This window comes from Podarcis vaucheri (assembly GCF_965113315.1).
Source record: "Podarcis vaucheri genome assembly, chromosome: 9".
NCBI classification, from domain to species: domain Eukaryota; kingdom Metazoa; phylum Chordata; class Lepidosauria; order Squamata; family Lacertidae; genus Podarcis; species Podarcis vaucheri.
In genome coordinates, this window is record NC_138767.1 from 54,721,294 (window position 1) to 54,744,798 (window position 23,505).

The window sequence follows — 23,505 nt, forward strand, 5'->3', positions numbered from 1 at the left end:
CCACTGTACATTTCTTGCATACCGTGGCCAATACATAAAGGGAAATTATGGACACTCACACTCAGCCGTTTACATTTGCCTTTATGGAAGTGTGTGCAGACCCATCCTAGGATTGTATTTAGAAATGAATTTTATGAGTCCTATACTGAAAACCCAAACACCGATGTGTCTTATGTTTTTCACTGCTCTCCTAAAAATAGAAGTGAGTGAACCGAAAGCTTTGCTTGCTCTCCAAAGACAACATGAGCTCCATGTGAAGCCACTGAGACGAGTCTTGAAATCACATCAGCAGCACTGCTAACATGCTTGCTGCATTCATGAACTACTAACAGGATAATAATGTAGATGAAAATTTACTTGAACAGGGCAAAGGCTTCTTCCAGAAGCATTTGAGAGTCAAATCTCTTAAGGCTGGGGTCATGAGCCCAGTGCTCGCAGGCACCAATGTGTCTGCCAATAGTTCCTATGGCACCCGCAAAAGTTCTCAGTAAATATTCCATCAAAAATCCAAACACTTTACCCTTCCTGCTGATTTCCTTTTTGCACAGACTTGGCCTCTCTTACACTGAACACGTGCTCTTTAAGCATGACCACATTTCATTGGATGCCAGGAGTGAGCACCCACCTTTCCTTCCATTCTTCAAAGGGGAGAGGTACAAAGACATTTTGTTTGTGAGCAAGGATGGAGACAGTCAGTATAGGTATCTTTTTCCATTGACAGGGAAGATGTCTCCACCTTTTGTGTTGTTGTTGTTCCTGTCTCTTTTTCTGCTCTTTTTAGATGTGACAACCATTTTGTGTTTTGCCACACAGCACGCAGCAGCCATTTTGTGACTGACGCACACCAACACTTTCTCAAAACTCCAAATATGCCCGCTGGCCAAAATGGTTGTCAATCCTTGGAATAGAGAGTGCAAGAAGTGAGCGATAGGGTGGCAAAAGCAAAGGCATTGCTTTGTAATGACACAAGTTGTCAAGTTGTGTGAAGTTGTATGAAGAAAATGAATCCTGCCCCTTCGTGGAATGTAGTCAGTACTTGATACTCCTCCTTATAGCCCAGAACTTAATGCAAATCTGATGAGGGCTTATGTTGCAATTATCTGCCACCCTCACATATATTTTATTTGGCTTCACAGTGTTTTGGCACTGCCTGGAAACGGCAATTTCTCTTTTCCAGAAAATGGTCTCAAAGTACATGATGTAACTAAGATAAAAAAAGCAAATCTGGTCCTGAGTACTGCTTGGATGAGGAAGACCACCTAGGAATCACATGCAAGACAGGTTAACAAATATACATCTGCCTTAATTTGCATCAACCCACCTGAGCTGAGCTTGGGTTCATATGCCTGGTTTTATGATCCCTCCTTTTCCTTTCCTTTCCTTTCCTTTCCTTTCCTTTCCTTTCCTTTCCTTTCCTTTCCTTTCCTTTCCTTTCCTTTCCTTTCCCTTATATTTTCTTTTGCTAGTCCCCTAACTGCTGCATCTCCCTGACTATGTAAATGACTGTATGTGTCCTTTAAAAAAGATTGCCAAGCATCTGAATATATATGTGGTTTAAACTGATCCGGTTTTAATCTCTCTCCAGATTTCATATTTTTAATTGTGATGGGAAACATAGCATTTCAGAGTTAAAACTATGTTAATTTTTCGGAAAAATAAAGTGCTTTTTCCTCTAAGGGAAAGGTTTGCAGCAGACTGTCCAACAAATTTATAAGGTATTTTGACTCAGGCTGTTCTATAAGTACATTTGTCCCTTTCTCCCTCCTTTCCTATAAGATTCACATATAAGATTACCTACGTTTTCCATTTAAACCTAGCTGCCAAGCCGCTCTCAAGACAAATGATTGGAAAAATTAAGCCTCCATCCTGCAAGAGAAATCCCATTGGTCTTTTTCTGATGGGAACTTGGCCTCTCTGAAATTGTTAAGACAAAGTATGAAAATAGCATATTTCATTTCTTGGCAACCTGTAAAATTATTACTTTCATCCGTTTGCAGAACTAAATGATGATCTTATCTCAGGCAGATGACCCGGCTGAACTCTGGCTGGCTTAGGAGATTCATTATCCACCCGCTACTTGCAGAAAATGAGTGATGGACAAGGCTTCCAATTCTGCATTGTCATGTGAAGGAGTGAGATCTAGGTGGATAAATCTTGACAAAAGATTTCATTGACCCAACAATATATTTTCTACGGCATAGCTGCAGAAATGTTTAACGCCTCAAAAGGTGTACCGGCCAGAGGTGCAGTTTCCCGATACAATGTACAATCAAGAAAGCGAGTGCAATGAAAAGAATGACATATCTTTACTGCCCTCTTCAGGTCCTGTTGTCTACTGTGCCTCTGCAGAAAATCAATGATTTCCACGGAGAATGGTGAAGCAAATATTATACTTAGGAGGAAACTTTGCCGGCTTGTAGTTTATGCATGCAACAGAATCAAGTAGTACATGTTTTGTTTTGTTTTTCCTAGAGCAAGGGTAGCTAAGCTGCTGCTCTCCAGATATTGTTCGACTTCAACTCCCATCAGTGTCAGTCAGCATGCCCAATGGTCAGGGTAAATGGAAGTGATTAGCTAGAAACCCCGAACAAGGCAGGCCCAAGACATATTGTTGCCTGAGGCAGAAAACAAACTTCTCCCTCCTCCACACACACAAAGTCACATTGAAGGCAACGAGGCCAGCAGTTAAACCTTACTTCAACACTGGCAACAAGTTCACTTGGGGCGTGTAGGACAGGCAGATTTGTTCCTGCCTGCCTCCCCCCCCCCCCCCAGCAACTGCAGTGAGCTGATCTGGACAACACCAGGTTAGCCACCCCTGTCCTAGGTTATAGCACTTTGGGAAGCAGGTTAGGGAACTCGTGCTTGAATGTTCACATATTATTATTATTTTAAATCCCTGCATATAAGGAGATAGGCCCTCTCCCTAATGTTTTGGCTGCAAGGTGGGAATATATTATGGAGTGCAAAGAAGATCCTGAAGACAAGAAGCGTATACTGAAGATAAGCTTTCCCAATCTATCCAGACATCTCAATATTTCACATTCACGCTTCAGTCCTACATACATCTGCTTACATATGAAGATTTTGTGCTGGTGAAATGCTTGCCATCTATAGCTGCATGGCCTAAATTTGACTGGAGAAGCTTTTCCCAGCTGAAAGATGCAGTGATGAGAAGCTTCCTGCAGTTGCTAAAGATGCAGCAACCATGGCAGAAATGATGCTGACCTCAGGCACCGATCAGTAACACAGGTGCCTTAAGAGGTGGTATATATATATACAATGGTACCTCAGGTTACTTATGCTTCAGGTTACAGACACTTCAGGTTACAGACTCCGCTAAACCAGAAATAGCACCTTGGGTTAAGAACTTTGCTTCAGGATGACAACAGAAATTGCGCCACGGCAGCAGGAGGCCCCATTAGCTAAAGTGGTGCTTCAGGTTAAGAACAGTTTCAGGTTAAGAATGGACCTCTGGAACAAATTAAGTACTTAACCCGAGGTACCACTCTGTGTGTGTGTGTGTGTGTGTGTGTATCACCGGGAACTTCAAATAAGTGAGACAATCAGAGGGTAAACAGAAGGTACCTGGGAGCAAGAAATTCAATCCAGAGTAACAGAAAAGAATGACATGCTGAGGTGAAGAGAAAGGGGTAGGAATAAAGAGAAAGGCTTAAACAATCACTGGAAAGATGGAGAAAGCCCCACCTATACACAGGATCTTAGTCTTTCCCCTCATATTCAAACCTTCTTAGAGATGAAGATTTATCTTTTGTTCATTCTCCATTCAAATTTTGAAGGATCTCTGGGCAATTGGGAGCTCTAGAACTCCTTACTTAACTACCTGTAGAAGGCAGGCTACCTGGGTAGGAAGCTGCAGTGAGAGGGGGAACCGTGAACTGCAGACACAGTTCCCAGCATCTCCATTTGAGATAATATGTATTACCTTGGCAACAGCAAAGACTTTCCCCTCCCCTTCTCTTCCCTGTTGCCTCAAACTCATCCATCCATCTTTCCCTCCCTCCCTCTGCTGGCAGAATATACCAAGTGGTTTAGGATCAAGCAGCTTCACCCCTTTGCTGATAAACTACTTGGTGCCTTCTGCCTGAATCCAGCTAGCATATTTCTTGACCGGTTGGAACAGAGATGACAGTAGCTTTGAAACCATATTATCATTCCCATGTTAGACAGAAGGCTGACAAATACTGGCTTAACAGCATCCACTTGCACTAGGGACTTCCAAGCTCAAATCTCACTTTGTTAACCACTAAAACTGCAAACACTAAAATCTTTTTAAATGAAGCAGTCCAAGGTGGAGGTACCATTCCCATCTGCCACTTGTGTGTGTTGTGTTGTGTGTGTTTTTTGTCAGGGAGAAACCTGATACATGGGCGGCACAGAAATCTAGGGGAAAGAGGAAGGGCAGACAAACCAACTATCAGATACTAGCCATCTCAGACTCTACAACCAGTGGGTGAGGCCTTCTTGGTGGTGCCATCACCAAGGAACTGAGCCTTGACAGGGCCTTCTCAGTGGTGGTTCCTCAGCTGTGGAATGCCCTCCCTAGTGAGACGCACCTGTCTCCGTCATTCTTAAATATCAGGAGGGTTTTGAAAACAGTCCTGCTTCCCCAGGCATCTGGCAACCAAAGAATACGGTTCCTGGTAACCCTGAGGTCAAGGGTTGGAAGAATGTTTTTAACTGTAGCTGCTTTTAGGGGCTTTTTAACTGTAATTGGTTTTTGACTGCTTTAACTGTTTGATAATGTTTTCACTTTGTTTCTGTTTTCATCTCTTTGCCACCTTGGGCTCCTTTGGGAAGATAGGTAGGATCTAATCCTGACAAATAAATAAAAAATAAACAAGCTTGTGGGATTCAGGGCATTTCCACAGGGGAGTGTATTGGGGACTTGGCAATGTTCACGCCTGCATGTTCTATGCAGCATCCATATAACATTGTCCTGGTCAAAATGCCATACCATATTATTTACCTATTGCGTGTTGAGGTCCCCAAGACACACCCCCCCCCCAATAACTCACACATCACACAGAATTTTTGTTTAAGGTTTTTGGCATAATTTTGGCCACAACTTTATTAACATACATGGATGTGAATGGTTGCTTAGGCATTGGTTAGGACTATCTGTCCCCCCGCCTGGGGACAGAACTGACTTCTGGATTCCAGTAAAAGTCAGTGAGGGGAAACAATATTGGGTAGAAAGTGGAGCTGCGCCACAGGCTCTCACCTTTTCCCCTCATGCTCCCAGGGGCTTGCACGGCCCAAATCCGATTCCAGGGGTTTGGACGAAAGGATGGCAAGCCCCTGAATTCCTTTAATGGAATTCACTTGCAGCAGCACCATTGGAGGGGCAGGCCCAGCCAATCCTTACCCCTCCTCCAACCAATTATTTAACCAATGCCTAACTGCAACCTTACAAGTTGTGACGATTTGCTACGCAGTAGGCAAAAACCAAATGGCACCAGCCAATCAGCCAAATGGACAAAATTCCTACCAGGCCCCTGCCCCAACAGCAGACAACCCCATGACAGGCATAGCAAGGTCAACACACCATAACAAAATAAGGGAGGGTAGGCAGGTGATCCGTTGCACGCAGCAAAAGTGAAAGCTCTCACGCTGCGTGCAATGCTTAAAAAACCTCTGTTCCCTTCCCCTAAATGGCAACATCAGTTTTACCCCAGCAACACCATCTACCAATCCCTGCTAGAGGCCATCTATCCTAACCCGCCCAGCAACAGAGGGGTGGCTTGGCTGGCCCCAACCGCAACACAAGCTCTCTTTTAATGAGAACACACTTTATTTGCCATTTCTGTGGGAAATCCAATAAATCAAACAAATGTGGAAAAGGTAATTCAGGATTAAATGGGAATGACCGCTCCACGCTTAAAACGGGGGGCGCCCTTTGTGTGGACGCGCACAGCCCTGAATCTGGAGCGGCCCCATCAGCATAGGCTTGGCTTTGCCTTCCCTCAGGTGGGATACCTGGAGGTCTCCGCCTACCTCAGTCAGTTGTCCAATCCCACCTGGGGGAAGCGTTGCCAAGGAGACCAGGCCAGGTAGGGGAGGGATTACCTGCCCACACAATAGAGGGAGGATCTTACCTGGAAAAGGTAATTCAGGATTAAATGAGAAAAGGTTATGGGATGGTGTTTTGAAGGGGGGAAGCTTGCATGCAGGAATGTCACCAAGTTCACAATGAACCTCCCATGAGGAAGCACCCTCAGGGAGAAAGAAGAAAAGTCATAAAGCGTACACAAGTCATAAACACAAAGGAGCTTTCAGCAGAAGAGGTCCATCAGCTTGCTAACATCCTCTTCCTGCTTAAAAAGGAGTGCTAGGAGGCTGGAGTCAAAGATGGGGAAACTCAAAGGGCACAAGGTGAGCCTCTGGTCCAATGCAGGGTGAAGAAGACAATCTTCACACCAAGAAACGTGCACAAACATGGCAGCATGTGTGCACTGAACTCGGGCAGACTGAGTACGTAGGAAAAGTACCGTGAGAAGCTGCCTTCTATCTGTAGCTGTCAGACTGGATGGGTTCCAGTTTCGAAAGCCTGCTGGGCAATTCAGGTTTACAGCAAAATCCCATTTCCCCTTGTTTCATATTCTAATCCTTTAGCAGGTTTTAAGTCTGCACTCCAGCTCCTACCCATGGAAATACAAATTAACATTTCAGAAGCATGTTAATATCAGTCAGTTCACAAAAATCTGGTAATCTATTGTGTCCCCATCTTCCACTAATATTCTATTTCTATTCAAAAAGCCCAGCTGAGTATATTTTGCAAGATTTATTCCTCCGTATAAAAATCTTGACTCCAGCCTCATAGAACTAAACTATGTCCCTTGACATCAAACTTAAATGTTAATGTATATTTTATTATAATATATTGGAATGAGATTTTAATTTCGCTGCAGCATTGCCATCTAGCCACTCCTTACTATTTTTTCCCTTTCTTCTTGTCTCCATCGTTCTCCTTTAATACAGAAATAGACATAATAAACACAATACTCTGAATTTTATATCCCGCTTTTTGAGTTTTCCCAAACCACTTCACTTATACTCACACAGCAGCAATCAAAAGGAGGCCTTTTTCAGAGAGAAAGATTTGGAGTGCACCTAACCCTTTCTCTATCACTGCTTTTCCATTGCATCTACAGTGGTACCTCAGGTTAAGTACTTGATTCGTTCTGGAGGTCCGTTCTTAACCTGAAACTGCTCTTAACCTGAAGCACCACTTTAGCTAATGGGGCCTCCCGCTGCTGCCGTGCCACCAGAGCACGATTTCTGTTCTCATCCTGAAGCAAAGTTCTTAACCCGAGGTAATATTTCTGGGTTAGCGGAGTCTGTAACCTGAAGCGTATGTAACCTGAGGTACCACTGTACCTCACCACCACCAGCTTTCCAGTGGTCCACACATTTGTGTCTGGAACACAGAGCCAGTGTGCTATAGCGGTTAGAGTGCCAGACTATGACCTGGGAGACCAGAGTTCAAATCCCCACTCGGCACACTGAGTAACCTTGGGCCAATCACCAGCTCTCTTTTTACCTCTCCACCAAACGCGCCTCACCGGGTTGTTGTGAGGATAATATGAAGAGGGGCAAAGCCATGAGCTCAAAAGATGGGTTTTAATTGTAATAAGAAAATAAATAAATAAATAAATTATCAACGAGAAACATGTCTGGAATCTCACAGCAGGAAATGCGACGGGGATTGAAACCAAGTATGATCGGGGCACCCCCAATCTCAATTACCAGTTATATGTATGCAATTCTGCCTAATACCACGCATTTTGTATGTTATTTTCACTATTTTATGCATTTTAATGTAAAGTTTACCTCAGTATGTGAATTTTTGCGCACCAGCGGGAGAACTGCATTGCAAAATTCAGAGAAGTGCAAATTTCAAAAGGGTGGCTACATTTTGGTTCACGTATTGTTTTGGAAAGTACATCAATTGGTAGAGCATGAGGCTCTTGTTCTCAAGGTTGTGGGTTCAAGCCCCATGTTGGGTAAAAAGATTCCTGCATTGCAGGGGGTTGGACTAGGTGACTTTCATGGTTCCTTTGAACTCAAAAATTCTATGATTCTATGAATAAGAGAGGTTCACCTTTAAATGTGAACTGAATAAAATTTCTCCCCATCCTTAGTTCCTCACTGTGTGTTTGGTGAAAGCCTGCCTCCAGATTGTCTCTATTTTGCAGGTGGGAGTCAAGCTCGTGCCAAAAATTTAGACGAACACAATTAAAGTGAATTAAAGCACTCTGTCACCCTAGCAAAACAATCTACATTTTAAAAAAAGAAACTGACGTTTTGCTGTTAGGAAAGTGGTATGGCACTGAAAAGTGTGGGATGAGTGCATGCTTAATGGGGAATCATCCCACAAGCATATCGGGATGATGTGTATTTTGTGTTTTGCATATTGTAATTTTATGTTGTGAACCACCCTAAGACGTATGGGTATAGGGCGGTATACAAATTTAATTAATAATAATAATTTATATATATATATATATATATATCAATTCCACAAATTAATCAGAACAAATCCTCAGGAAAGACCATTCATAGTCTAACCTCCACATAAGCCTTGTAGAAGCAAATGAGGATAAATGCTCAAAAGAACATAATCTAGTCCAGCAAAAGTAATGTCAGGTGTGGACCCAAGAGCTAGACACAGCAACAGAAACCACCAGCAGAGCACCCTAGGCAAAGCCGCTCCAGGGGAGAATTTATGCATAGAAGGCTGATTCTGGAGAGGGGTTTCATTTGATGGATTATAGCACTAAAATACAACCCTGCACTCAGTCCAATCAAATCCAGTCAAATCAATAGCCTTAAGCACATGTACCCAACAGACACAAATTACATTCGAGGTCAATGTGCAGGGCCAATTCACAGAAGTTTCGCTCCCCAGAGCCCCGTAAGTGACAGAACAGCCTGCTTTTATCACTCCCCTATAGCCCCATATGTGATAAAACATTATAGCCCCAAAAGCGACAGAACTGCCTACTTTTATGAATATTTTATAGCTACAGATAGAACACATCTTTCACGCTTTTCTGAGTCCTTTTTTTTAAAAAAAAATACCATCAAGCAGAAACAAATGCCAACAGTGCTTTGTTTCATTCAGACAGGCAATAACAAGAGTGTTTGATTTCTTTCCAAATTTCCCCTAATGAATTGACTAAAATGTGTAAAAGCAGGCTCTGTTCTTCCTGTTCCTCTCGAGCTGTCCCAGTTTCCTGATTTCAATGGGTCCCCTAATTACCCAGCTTTGAACGTTGTTTATTGTTTTTACCCTTTCTTCTTGCCCCCCAATTTGAATGACTAGTTAAACAGACTCCCAGACGGGCATGGCTTTTTGACCCAAGTAGGCTTGCCTTGGTTTGGCTGATTTATATACAAGCTCATAGAAAAAGAGGAGGAAAGACTCGTGCAAGCCATACTGAAAGAAAAGGATGGTGGACTGAGTACTTACAGATCAATTCCTGTAATAATTACTCTAGCGAAACAAGATGGAGCTAAAAAGACAATGTTTAGAAAGGAGTTCCTCCTCCTCTGGAAACAGGAACAATAGATTATACCCACTGAAAGGGGTCAATCTGCACTAAAGAAGAACTACTTCTCAGAAAGGGGACCTGTAGTCCTAGAGGCTGTTCGACTACATATCCCATTATCCCCAATGAGGAACTTTTCAAGAAGGTCTGAAGTCAACAGCTTGCCTCTGTTGTTCATGCTCAGCATCCAATAGTCAGAAGGATATTTCTTCTACCCATTTAGCTGCTTTGGTTAAATCCACCTGCCTTCCCTAGTACATGCTAAGCCAAGTCTCAAGATCTTCCAAAGAAGCCATGCTGCTCATTCAATGACCAGAGGACTGTCGCTTGGTTCAAGAGAGAAGAAGGCATTCTCCTTTGTAGAACCTGCCCTTTGGAATGTGCTTCCCTGGGTAGTTCAAGAGGCAAAGACAATATCCAGCTTTTAACACCTCTTAAAGACCTGGAGACTTTTCTGGACTCTTGATTCATCATTCTTGTTGTTGTTATTTTGGTCCCTGCTCCGTTTTATCTACACAGCATATATTTTATGTTATTTAGTTGTTCTTTCCGGAAAATCACATTGGGTTTGTTTTCCTTAGGCTTAGTTGTGTTGCCTTGTTCTCATTGGAGCGCCTTTACACAACTTCCAAGGGTGCCTTTCAGAAAAGGACTTTATAAATAATACAGATGATCAGCTAATGGAAGGATTTGATAGCTGTCTTATGACATGACCTTTATCTCCACTCTTGATCTATCACTCAGGAAGCAAAAGGTCATTGCAGGATACAGCCGTAATAAATTCTCATTCTCTCTCTCCCTCCACCATCAGCAATCCCATGATAGTTAAACTCTTAGGCAGATAGAGATTGACATAAATGGGGTCATTGCTGGGCTTTACCATTTTTATTCATTTCTTTTCTCATCACAAGTAAAAAGTGCCAAATGTCAACGCATACATCCTCTTCATCCATCCAACATCCTTCCCTTTCCATTTGTGTAGTCGAACTGACATGTACAAAAGGCCGTCCAAAAGAATGTACCCATAAGGTTTGCCATTTCTCATTTGTTTTCCTTACTTACAAGTCCTATGCGGTGGACAAGAGGAGAAATTGAAAGGGTGAGTAGACAGTGTGAGTGACAACAGCCATAAAGGAGAGGTATGCTGGCTGCGGGCACTGGTATCAGTTGAATGGTCTCCTTTCCTATAGAATAGGCACCTGGTGCTTTCAAAGCCAAAAGGCTGGTCTGTATATATGAAAATAGTCATTGTCTTTATGGAGCAGGTCAAGGGCCCATCTAGTCCAACTTTCCATTTCCAAGAGCAACCAGCCAGGTGCCTCTAGAGTACCCAACATGGTACCCTCCAGAGGTTTTGGACTACAATTCCCATCATTCCTGACCATTGGCCATGTTGTCTGGGGCTGACAGGAGTTGCAGTCCACAACATTTGCAGAGCATCACATTTGCGATCCCTGCCCCACAGCCAGTAAATGAAGGTGCTGTTCACCCCAATTTTGTGTTCAACACTGAACCAAACACAAATGGGCCCAAGGTAAGCCTATGCTAGCCCCTGTGTTTGCAAGACGAGGGTGATGATAGGCATGGCCTGCCTTACAATGCAATTGTAAGCATCACTGGTACAATCTTTACTTCTTTTTTGTGTGGTACCTGGTTATAAGAAAGTGCATTTTTATTTCGTAGGAATTACCCAGTTCCATGTAAGCAGGATGCTCAAACCGGCTGCTTGTTCACAGTGCAATCCTACACATAGTAAAAAAACTCTATATTTGTTTGTTGGTTTCACCCTCTAATGGTGAACTCAGCTGATGAGTATTAACAGGGTGGTAGCCAAAACAGGCCACTGAGAAACAAGGAGGGGGTATCAGCACAATGGGGAAATCTTATTTTGCAGAAGTAGCAAAAACCTTTAGACTCCCCCTCCCAGCCCAGTGAGGACTGAGCTTGGCTTGCTCAGTGGCCACAAAATGCTTAGTTGGGCGTGGTGTGGAATGGAGTATTCTCAAAAAGAGCACAGCTGGCTGGTACATTGAACAAGAACACGCCACACTGCAATAGTCCTTATTTGTTGCTGCTGTTGATAATGATATTATTATTAGTGTTAAGCACCCAGAGAATATGGGTGTTTTACGAATGATAATGGAAAAAATAACCCAGAGTTGCAAAACTACGTTATAAGGAATAAGCATAGGAAAGAAAATTTTGGATATTAGAAAGTGTCACATATAGGCAGGCCTCAGTGCAGAAAGTGAATTGATTCAAGCCTAGACTTGTCTTAACTTAGGTGTGCACATTGGAAACTACATACAAATGTTGGAGACGGCTGATTTGGACACTTGTCCTTTTTGCAGTCCTACGGTCTAAACCAAAGGCTGTTCAACAGACCAGAAAAAATGCAAGCTTCAGGACTAAGAAGCCATATCAACTGTGATGCTTTTGACAACTGCGACAAGTGAGAAACCTATGCTAATGAAATATTCAACAGGAACAGGGATGTCCCATTAGCTAAGCCATCACAGAATGACAGCAAACGTGTATTCAAGTGAAGGGACCTCTATTCTTGAATGGGCAGACATCATTGAACAAGTATACTTCAGGGGGTATTCACATTTTTATATCTTGACAATATTCCAACTGAGTTTTATTAGCCCTGTTCACTTAATTATGTCTTGTCTAAATTATTGCTTAAATTTTTTATCACACCAGACCGTTCAAAGAACTCGTTCATGCGGGACTAGGGCATAATGCTTTACAACTTCTTGGAGACATGAGAGGAGAGAGATAGGGTTCCTTATGGACCTTAATGGGGATTCCAGTGGGTATAAGTGCAAGCAAGTGTTGTCAATTCTGCATTCGCCTTTTCAGTGCAGGACAGGTGCAGTATTGCATGGGATTCCTACAGGTGCCAAGAGCAGATAAACTATAATGACAAGCAAGGGCCTCTCTTTAGGAGAGTTGCATTAATGGACACAACTGCTCAGGCCCCTCTAGAGAAAAGGGGCCTTTTTGTGATGGAGTTGTGCTTTTATTGCACCTTTATCAATCTGATGAGGATGTAGACTACCTATTCTGAATCAAGAAGCAGTATCAGATAGCTAGCTAGATAGCTAGATAGCTAGATAGCTAGATAACTAGACAGATAGATAGATAGATAGATATGCTTATAATTGTATGGAAATGGTACAGGAGTTAATTCTGTGTACAGTGGTACCTCAGGATGCGAACGGGATCCGTTCTGGAGCCCCGTTGGCATGCCGAATGGAACATAAGACGCGATGGCACGTCTGCATGTGCGCGGGTCACATTTCACCGCTTCCGTGCGTGCGTGTGGTGTCATTTAAAGGGTCTGCACATGCGCAAACGGCGAAACATGGAAGTAACGCGCTCCATTACTTCCGGGTTGCCACGGAGCGCAACTCGAACGCGCTCAACCCAAAGCACAATCAACTCAAGGTATGACTGCACATTCATACCTTGGAAGCCGAACAGAATCCATTCCGGAAGTCTGTTTGACTTCCAAAACATTTGGAAACCAAAGCACGACTTCCGATTGGCTGCCAGAAGCTCCTGCAGCCAATTGGAAGCTGCAGAAGCCCAGTTCGACTTCCCAAAATAGTCCGCAAACCGGAAGAGTCACTTCCAGGTTTGCGACATTTAGGAGCCAAAACTTTCGGGAACTAAGCCATTCCAAAACCAAGGTACGACTGTATTTCTTAGGAGTTTCATTCAGTGGGTAGGACTTCAGAGGATTTCAGCACTGTCTTAGTGCTTGCAAGCTTTGCACTGGATATCAGGTTGCTGCTCCCACCATGTCTTACCCTTTTGATCTGTTGCCAGAGCTAAAGGACAGAAAGCCAGGGGGGAGGGATGCCAACAAAGCCTGTTATTTCACCTCCTGTTAGTATACAATCTGTCTTAATGCACATGTGCAACTGAGGCATCGCTTTAGAGCGGCAGCTGCACTGTGGATGTGGTGTGCATGCATGTGCTGCCAATGCTGTGCTTTATGAATGCTTATGCACAGCACTGCCGCACGAGGGTATTCCCATTCAGGTGTGCAATCCAACTGGAGCCATTTGGCAAGGTGCATTCAGCCAAACTGGATGTGGGTGCTGTCTACTGCTGTGCCGATACATCAAACAGCCAACAGCAGAGCCCTAGTCTCTACATTTCTATGAAGTGGTCACCTGCCATGTCAACAGCTTCATGCATTCACGAATGTCCCCATATGTTGCCTATTTAATGAGCATTCATTCCAACTTGCTTGGGTGAGGTTAGATAATGGTGCGTCAAAACAAATGCTGTCCCAAACTTTCAAGGGCACTTTCCACATTTCAAGAAGTCCAATTTTTGGGGAAGTGGGTTTGTTGCACAAGACCTCCATCTCAACTTTAATTGCTCAACCTCAACCTGACGGTATGTGATGCAAAAAAGCGACCGACTGGAAGTGCCAGCGCTCTTCCACTCTGCAGTGAGATATATTTCTTTTTCAATTACAGTAATTACTTCTGAACTTGCATCCATTGATAAAAATTAGCATGTACGCTTTATGTAAATCCGTCCCCTTTTTTGGAGACACTTTTCTTGCTTTTTGGCAATGTGTTAATAGCCTTATTAGAACAATTTGGTTTGCGGAATGAGCTCTCGCCTCATGATACAGCCCGCAAGATAATATCCAGATGAAAGTTTGAGGCAGTATGATGCCCACAACTCTAGGAAAGTGTGCATTAATTCTGCTAATAGCACCACTCACTGCTAGCTTGCTCTTCTTTAATTAAGATCTGGGCAGGAATGCTGGCATTGTTCCCCAAGTGATTTCCAGGTAGCTTACCTAGAGTTTAATTACTGGAAGTGTTTCAGCCTTAAGACAGTGTCTTTGCTCTAGATAGTTTGTGCAAATGCTCAAAACAAGGTCAAGATTTTTGAGGGCCTGCCAAGCAGCAGACCATCAGTGGGTCTCCTCTGGGCTTGACCATTTCAGTTGCTGCACCCCTCCCCATTTTACAATTAGCATTTTTTTTTAGCTGGGAGGCACATACCATCTAAGGAGAGAGACTAGGAGGAAGCAGAGTTAACCTGGAAGCCTCTCTGTCTCCTGAGTTACACTCCTGGCAATCTCCTCCTGCTTCTGAAGGCATATAACCATAACCCAACTATTCGAGCCTCTGGCACTGGCTGCACAAATGCTACCTTTTAACAGGTTTGCTTTCTAGAACAGAGAGGAGATAAGTTTGTCTCTAGCTGCATGTATTTTATTATACTTTATTAGAAAAGAGTCGGGGTGAGACGAACAAAAAGGCAAAGGAAGCGTTCACTCAAAAGATAACCTGGGGTGGACAGAAGGCACATCATTCTCCGATTCTTCCTTTTCCATTTTATGCTGCATCTTGAATTGCAACAGAGCACCTACACTACAGCCCCTATTCCCCTCCTTTGCTACGTTGCTTAATTATTTCTGGAACTTGTCCCCCCCCCCTTCCAACATGAGACAGTAAACAAGCATATGCAAAGCGACTTTCCCTCTGAGTGGGCAATTACTGCGCTTTTTTAAAAGAAAGTTAAAATTCTCCATGTTGTAAGAAACCACCATTCTTTCCCTCTTTGTAGCTGGATCAATTAAAAATGCACAAACCGGGCAATAGGAACTCTCTAATTAGGCGACCAATCGGATTAGCACTAGTGCAGTGAGGAAGCATTTAATCAGGTGGAAACCAGGAAGAAGAGTCTTTAAAATGGAAGCAAAAATGGCAATAAGGATCCTTTCCATCTGCAGAGTTTCCATTATGGCTCCAATCTATTTATTTATATCAGATTTTCTGTGGGAGGGGGACACATAGGGCAATCCCTGGGGAAAATACAGGCTGATTGCACAAGGATGGTGATCTCATCTGGACCTCCATCAAATGTGAATGGACAAGGCGTGGCCATTCTTCAAAAACCTCTCATCTGGAAGAGCCCCTAGAACAAAACCAGCAACTACCCTCTGTATAGCAAACAGGGGGAGGCAGGGGATTCGATGGCTGACATAACATGCATCATTAAAGCTGAAGTGCCTGAAGCGATCACTTTTGAATATCTGAAAAATGATAGGTGGAAATGTTAGAATTTAATATTCCCAGTCAACCATGGAGCTATGGTTATTATCTGACAAGGGGATGCTTTCAAGGGGAACTCAAAGACTGCTCTGTAAAGAAAACCAACTTATCAGATCTAAAATTAAACTTTTGTCTTGGAGCATAAAGACAGTTGCAAAAAAAGGGAACTGTTGCAAAGAGATTTAACGGTTTGACACCCTATGAATACCTATGCATTTTAAAAGATCGCCCCTCAAAAAATGCCGGCGAAACATCAGCATAGCCTACTCAAACACCATTCCCTTTGATTTTGATCAGATTGTAGATAGAATGGCTTTATTTTTAAAAAATGGCCAGCTAGGGCACCATTTAGGGCAGATCGGGGTCAGAAGACACACATCTGCTGGTATGTCTCTGATCAGATGCAATAATGCCTCAGGAGAAAGCATGGTCATTCCCAGGGCCAGTGGAGGAGCTTCATGCTTCAGCACTGGGAAGTGGAGAGCAGGCGGGGGAGGGGCTGAGGCGCGTCCTGGGAGTGGGGCGCCCAGCATGGGCAGGGGGGCAGCTACAATGGCACCCCCCTGGATCACGCTGTCGGGGCGGTGCACTCCCCCCGCACTCCTTTTCCTCCGCCTGTGCCCTGGGCAGCTCTGTTCCTTCACCTTGCAACCATCATTCAGGAGTCTTGCACAGGTTTGTTTACTTCCTCTCCCACCACATCCCTCCCAAACAAAACACATTCTCTACAAGGACTTGTTTGGGGCTTTTCAGTTTATCAAAAAGGTAAATAAGATGTGGGGAGGAGAGCAGTCCTAAGAGAGGTCTATATAATTATGCATAGTGCGGACAAAGAGGACTGGCAGATATTTGCTCTCTCTTTCACTTCCTCATAGTACGTAGAGCTTAGGATCAACTAGTGAACTTGGTGGGCAGCAGATTCAGGACATAGGAAGAGAAGAATTTCTTCACCTAATGTACACATTCATTTATGGAATCCACCACCACAAAGTACAGTAGCATCCATTAATTTAGATAGCTTTAAAAGGATACTAGACAAATTTGTGGAAGCTTGACCCATCAATAGCTACTAGCAATTTTTGCTTCATGAAAACCCCAGTTTCAGAGAAAGAAAGGCACATAATATCAGTTGTTGAGCAGAAGCACCAGAGAAGTCCCATTGCCTTCAACCTCCCCTAGTGGGCTTTCTGAATGCATTTGGCCAGTGAGGGAAACAGAAAGCTGGTATTGATTGACGTTTAATTTGATACAAAAAGAAATATAGGAAACTACTTTATACAGTGAGACCCAAGGCCAGCCCAAGACATTTTGGCACCTGAGGTGACCCACAAAAATACCACTACCACCCTCCCTACCAGAGAAGAAGGGGTGAGTGAAGATCTACAACAGGAACAAGGGGGAATAAAGATTTACATCAGGATCTGCTGCCCCTGTGGATTCTGCTGCCTGAGGCGATCGTCTCACCTTGCCTCATGGATGGGCTGACCCTGGTCAGGTCATTGTTCCATCTAGCTTAGCTTTTTTTAGCTCTTCCTGGAGACGCTGAAGATGGAACCTAGGATATTCTGCATTCAAAGCATGTGCTGTACCACTGAGTTACGTTCTTAAATTCCTCTTCCACTGTGTACCCTTGTAAGTGTTGCATCTGCTGTTAGATTGAATGATGACTACGGCCAGAATTTAACTAGGATTTGAAACTAGCTTCTGACTCTGAATGTTTTAACTAAACTGGGTTAAAAAGGCCAGAAAGGCCTGTAAGTATAAAAGAAGAAATCCTCAAAATGGTTAATTTTCTTCCAAGTTAAGTCTACTGACAGCTAAAGCATAATCATCCTTTTTCCAGTGATCTTATCTGGATAGTCTCATCTCATTTCAAGCACCTTTGCTGAGTGACCTTACACAACAAATGAGCAATAGGGGTGAGTAGGTTAACTTTGCCGTAGAAAAGGTTCAGTACCTGCCAATAATAGCTACACTGGCCAGGCTGAAAAGTCACCTCTTTCTGCCTAATTTGAAATATGCAATGCATCCAGAGCCAGCCTCAGGAGTACAGTTCAACTTCCTGACAATGCCTGCTCTACTTTTCATTTTTACATTATCATAAAACTCAGAAAATAATAATAAAAAGAAAGTGCTCAAGTTAAAGACCCCTGATGTTTACAGGTAGTTAAACTGAGCCGCTCTTCCAAGCTTTTGATCGCCTGGCAGCTACTTCAAACGAATATAAGTAATAGCTAAATGCTGACAGTCAAAGGTGTCATAGCACAAGCCGAAAAAGCTTATCAATGAGAGGATTGTTATAATATATTTTCCAGCCTGTGACACTATACCTGTGGGAGTCAAAATTTCCGCACTTATCTGGCATAAAATTATCTTTCCCATTGTAAATAAGTGCCACTTTTTACCCAGTTCAAACATGCTTATGAGGGAAGCTTTTTTGTAGAAGACTCGAATGAATTAAACAATAAGAGTTCTAGATCATGAATATTCATCTTCGCAATCCCACCTGGCACTTGAGAGAGTAGCAAAGCAGTCACTGATCAGTGATCACACAGATGAATTGTTGTTTTTAAAAGAAAAGGCTGATTCCAACACATAAATAATCACTTCCCTACATTTGATCACTGGCAGCTGAATGTGTGAACTGATTCCTTTGAAAAGTGTGGTGCCTGAAGGAATGTGAAACGATAAGGAAGATTGCTGTCTGTGATGCTAAATCCCCAATAGCTTTCCCCCACTTGCTTGTTGTCATTTGACATTGTAGGGATCAAGCGAGTTCACCATTAAGGGTAAGAGGTACACTGCAAACTCAAGATGGAGTAACTGTCATGAGTTCCTCCCATATAACCCGTTTGAATGACTTGAAGGTCTGATGTTCACTACGATATCAGAGGCCCAAGCAAGGCTGGGTCTGGTCGCCACCAGAGTGGGAGCCTTCTTTCAAGTGAACATGTATATATTTTATGTTATAACCCTGCAATCTGTAGTTGAGAGATCCCTAAAGGTCTCAGGGAATCCTTAGCATGTGCTCCCAAGCATCCCTTTTAAGACAAGCCCAACCAGATGCTTAGAAAGTTGAGGTAAATTTTAATGTGTTTTTGTATTTTAACTTTTGCATGTTTTATTTTAGGTTTGTAATTTTTTTCTGGGTTTTACTGTTTTATCTTTTGTAAACTGCTTTGATGTTGTTGCTGTTTTACAATCAAGCAGGGTATGTTGTTGTTGTTTAGTCGTGTCCGACTCTTTGTGACCCCATGGACCAGAGCACGCCAGGCACTCCTTATCTTCCACTGCCTCCTGCAGTTTGGTCAAACAAGCAGGGTATAAATGTTATGAAATAAATAAATAATCGAAAACAATAAAAATGGCCAAGGTTCCTTGGAAGAGTAGCCTATTATAATCCCTTTTCAGTCCTTCAAATGTGATGCTACGGAGAACCATTACCTTTCAAAATGCAAAACTGCCGTTTGATTTCAGAAAACAAATTTTATGGGGAATTATCATCTCACCTATCTGGTGGGAAGAATGACCTTTTCCCCTGTATAGCAAAAGCATAAATGCGACCAAAGTTTCTTGACATAACATTTTTCAATAAATATTATTAGAACTCAGGGTGTGCTTTCAGACATGGGGAATATTGCATTAGTTTTCCTGATTATAAAGCTAGCACTTCTGCCCTGTTTTCCGATGTTCCTTTCACACTGCAGTACCTGTAATGTAATAGAACGGTGACTTTTTGACCAATAAACTGGCATGTCATGCTAAATTTCATTCACACCACTGGGTATGGTGTGACACAACAACAAATATCCAACCATGCTACACCCCCACTCTTTCTGCACATGCACATGTTCTCCAAAGAGTCCATCATTTTAAAAGGCAGGAAATAACTGTGCGCTTGTATATCACCCCAAATTTTGTCCCTTTACTCCCATGATTTTCTGGGTTAAGGGGGCTGCAAATGTATTTTTCTGGAATAAAAAAAAGTGGAAATGAGTATTAAACATGCACTATATTTCATTAGTTTTCTGGAAGTAGTTTTTGTGTTATGTGAAAGCTCAAATTTAATGTGGAAATTAACAGTTAGGGAAACAATGGGATACGGCCTCAGCCCAGTATACCTGAAGGAACGTCTCCACCTCCATTGCTCAGCCTGGAAACTGAAGTCCTCCTCTGAGGGTCTTCTGCTGGTTTCCTCACTGCGAGAAACGAAGTTACAGAGAACCAGGCAGAGGGCCTCCTCGGTAGTAGTGCCCTCCCTGTGGAACGCTCTCCCTTCAGATGCCAAGGAGATAAAGAACTAGAAAACTTTTAGAAGACATCTGAAGGCAGCCCTGTATCAGGAAATTTTTAATGTTTTATGTTTTCTTATGTTTTTATATGTGCTGTAAGCTGCCCAGAGTGGCTGGGGAAACCCAGTCAGATGGGTGGGGTATAAATATTATTATTATTATTATTATTATTATTATTATTATTATTATTATTATGCTACTGTGTGAATGCAGCAACAGTTATGGTCAGTTACTGCCATTTATAACATCTCATTGCCTCATCATCTCATGTTTATGTTTACCAGCAAAAACCATGCACAGTATTGGAAGTGACTGGATGCTGTCTCTCATCCCTTGAAGGCCCCACACTCTTCAAGAAGTGAGTAGAGCCTAGGAAGCGTAGTAGAGCCCAAGAAAGATAAAGCTGAGTTCCAGGCCTTTGGGGAGCAAGATGTCTGCTTGGAGCTATCCTATATGACCTACCTGTCCAAGCCACCTTCAGATGTCCATTGTGCCCACAGGCATCCACTTGAGTAATGTACTGAACCCTGAGGTTGCTGCGATTTGTCCACATGGAATAGCTGAAGATCAGCTGAGGTGCCACAATCCAAATTAGTGACTGTAGCACCTCCAGCATCCCATGTTATTTGGTACCTCTTTTGTGAGTTACTTCCCCTTCCTCACTTCCATTGTAGCATCACAGCTGCAGTATGAATGCATGCTTGTATTCCAATACATTTGAGTTATTGGAATCAAGACCACACTGTAGAATTGGCCAACACAATTTGTAACACACACACACACACACACACACACACACACACACCAAGACCTACAATGAAGAAGGTGACCACACTCAGGCAGGCAGCAATATCAAGAGGTTTATAGAGCCTCTGGTGTATCATCATACATGGGCTGGTGGGCTGCATTTGGGTCACACATTGTGGAGGTTTGGACCAGAAACAGGCACTTACAAATGAATGATGTCCAGGGTAAGCACACAGTACAAACCAGCCAGCATGGCCTTTGCAACATCACTCAACAGTTTTTGGAAGATTATATCTAAGTACTTCTTTGCTTGTATATTGCAACCCAAATCCCTCAAATGCTATTGGATTACACTAAATCATTTTACTATGGCACTTGATTTAAATACTGCGGTATAGGGTCCAGTCGCTTAAGTGCACACAGGAATGTTTGAATTGGAACACGTTCAGAAGGCACCTGCAGGAGATATTTTTAAAGCAAGTGTTGTAAATCTCACTGGATGTGACAGACTTTATAAAAATTAAATAATGTCACGCCTTATAAGCTTTTCATTCACTTCGAGCAAACACATGCAGGGCACCGAGGCCGACACTTAACTTTTTCCATCTGTTGATCCAATGCCACACAAAAGCTTGAATGCCACATTGCTAATTTTCCAGCATGTGGTAACTATTTCGCTGTGCGCTTTGCTCTCTCTCTCTCTCTTTTAATGAGTTACTGAGTTACAGAGAGCGGCAACTACTAGCAAGCATCAGGTGTACGCTGGTCCAATAGGCTTAGCATGGGGTCACGTTTGCTGGCAGTAAATCATGTCAGGATTCCTATGGCAGCACCGTTTCAGTTTTACACCGGAAAAAGTAAGCCCTAATTTTCAAAACTGCATGCGCTTATGTGACTCTATAAATAGAAAATGTCAGCGTCGGGTTTGACTAATGTGTCTCCATCAAATGGATGTCATTCTGAATGCACCTGTGGAAATATAGCACGGGATGGGAAGGTTGGCACATGATCCTGTTAGAAAATATGAAGTCAATAAAACATAAGCCAATTTACATGGCTACTCAAGTATAGTTGGGGGGGGGTGTAAGTTTTTAAGCATGCAGGAACTCCTTGAAATTGCACAACACTCAGAGCCATGTCTCTTGTTGCTGTTAAAAGTCATGGGTGAATTCTCCAGAGTTACACCTGTCACTTGGAATGCAGTAAGTCTACCGTTGAGAACCAGTTCAACTCACTCTGATAGAAGGTGAAGCCCGGAGCTGGATTTGGAATCAGGAAACTGCCCAAATTGCCGGGTGAGGGGCTATGCAACTATCCACTCAGCCTCTGGGGACGGGGAGAATGATGTAAACAGTTCATCATCACTTTTAAAGCTGATAATACTGACCTGCATGACCAGCATTGCAGCAACGTGTGTGTGTATGTGTTGCAATTCATGGGAAGATATACAATGTAAGTTACCATTCCACAAATTATGTGTGCGGACTGTGATCAGTTCCATGTGTGCTAATTTATCATCTTGTACAGCGGGGATAAACCATGCATGCAAAACCCTGTATCCAAGCCACAAAATGCAATTTTAAAAGGATGTGTTCAAAGGATGAACAAGTAGAGGAAAGTGTGCTACCAGATTGTTTCCAGATCTGCTTGCATGTCTGTTAGGGATGGAAGAGAATTTCAATTCAGTACTCATTTGAAGGCTAATCTATCAAATTCACACTTTCCAAACCAAAATACAGCTATCCTTCAAAACTTGCACTTATCTGAATTTTTCAATGCAACCCTCCAACCAATATTTACAAAAATATTTGGGAACAGTGTGCACAAAAAACAAGATATTAATAAACAATCATACAGAAATGCATTGTTTTAGGAGCGATAGCTTGCAGAAATGTGTGCATTAGTCAAAAGTACATAGTAAATGTGTTCATTAGGAGAAATTCACACTAAAATGTTGATGAATTTTCACATTGATTTTTTTTATCCTGGATGCATTATAAGGCCATCACAATTAGTAACCATCGAGAGCCTTCCCCTCCATGAATTTGTCTAATCCCCTTCTGTGTTTGTCAGTTCTACACTTTGCCAGCAGTAGTTATGTGAGATAATAAGTTTACCTTTCCTGAAACAACAATGCCCTTTCCTGGCAGATGGGCAACGTGAACATGAGAAGGAATGGCATCACTTCCTTGCAGATACACTGCAATTCCAATAGCAATGCTGCTCTAGTTGCCATGGCAATAGTTCCTAGCATACTCTGAAAATCCTACAGAAAATGTGTAGCAGTCAATGGTATCTTCAACAATATTTTCCCCCCATTCCTTCTATTCAGTGATAATTTTGGGCACTTTCTGGTTTGCTTTATGTCAGGTATCTGAATTCAAGTCATATTTTATCTTTTTAAGAGAAAGCTCCTGCAAACATATTATACCAGTGCTTTGGCTTCCAGTACCTTCCCGTTATTATTAGAAAACCGGCTGACTTCTAAATAGCTCATCCTCTCTTGCCACACCCAAGTTGAATGCAGTTCCTTGTTGGTCCTAAAACCACAAGGGCTTCAGTCCTCATCCCACTTACCTGGACTAAGCCCCACTGAATTTAATAGGACTTATTTCTGAATAGAGATTGTGAGGTCTGCTCTGTAAAGTCTGGTGGAAGCAGCAGCATCCCAGCTTTCCTCCAAAGAATTCAGGATAGCATTCATGTGAGCCATTACTGTTTATCGTCACTACAAAACTGGGCAACCTGATGGACCAAGAATGGGCAACCTATAGACCTCAGCCTGATTTCACATGG

At 42.8% G+C, this 23,505-nt stretch overlaps 1 long non-coding RNA gene across 1 annotated transcript; it reads right to left on the bottom strand.

Annotated features, from left to right (window-relative positions):
- Positions 1 to 10,445: 10,445 nt before the first annotated feature.
- On the bottom strand, positions 10,446 to 22,031 carry LOC309540978. Its single transcript, XR_014223598.1, has 2 exons — positions 21,945 to 22,031; positions 10,446 to 10,642 (listed from the first exon to the last, which is right to left on the bottom strand). It is a non-coding gene; the product is annotated as an uncharacterized lncRNA (long non-coding RNA).
- Positions 22,032 to 23,505: the final 1,474 nt, after the last annotated feature.